The sequence below is a fragment of the Penaeus chinensis genome, chromosome 28 (genome assembly GCF_019202785.1).
Source record: "Penaeus chinensis breed Huanghai No. 1 chromosome 28, ASM1920278v2, whole genome shotgun sequence".
In the NCBI taxonomy this organism is placed as follows: Eukaryota; Metazoa; Arthropoda; class Malacostraca; order Decapoda; family Penaeidae; genus Penaeus; species Penaeus chinensis.
This window is the reverse complement of record NC_061846.1, coordinates 17,527,147-17,527,373: the sequence shown is the minus strand read 5'-3', so window position 1 is coordinate 17,527,373 and position 227 is coordinate 17,527,147. Positions and strand designations below refer to the sequence as shown.

Here is a 227-nt window from a genome sequence, read left to right as displayed (position 1 = left end):
CTGAGCGTAAATACTCCGTCTGGATCGGTGGTTCCATCCTGTCTTCCCTGTCCACCTTCCAGTCCATGTGGATCACAAAGGACGAGTACGATGAATCCGGCCCCGGCATCGTTCACCGCAAATGCTTCTAAATGAGTCAATATAATTTTATTTGCAGCTTCATGAAGCTGCTAAATGACTTAACGTTTGTTTGTTAGGTTTATATTGATATAAAGTTTGTTCTTATA

The 227-nt window shown here is 41.9% G+C and overlaps 1 pseudogene; it reads left to right on the top strand.

Moving 5' to 3' along the window:
* LOC125040172 overlaps positions 1–227 on the top strand; it is a 1,263-nt pseudogene extending 1,036 nt beyond the window's left edge.